The following is a 216-nucleotide window of genomic DNA, read 5'->3' on the forward strand; positions in this document are numbered from 1 at the left end:
ATTTTATTAATTCTAGAGCGCTTAAGATCGCTGATTTAAAAGCAATGACGAGAGGTTTGGACGGTTGTAGAATCACATTATAAAGTGAGCACTGACACCGTGCACCAAATTTAGCGAATGAGTCCGACAAAGTGAGGCCCGCTTGAGGCCAGTTGGACACCGCCGGGCGCCATTCGCAGGCCGAGCCGGGCGGGGCGCGCATGCGCGGAGGGGTCG

This window comes from Hypanus sabinus, chromosome 2, assembly GCF_030144855.1.
Source record: "Hypanus sabinus isolate sHypSab1 chromosome 2, sHypSab1.hap1, whole genome shotgun sequence".
Classification (NCBI taxonomy): Eukaryota; Metazoa; Chordata; class Chondrichthyes; order Myliobatiformes; family Dasyatidae; genus Hypanus; species Hypanus sabinus.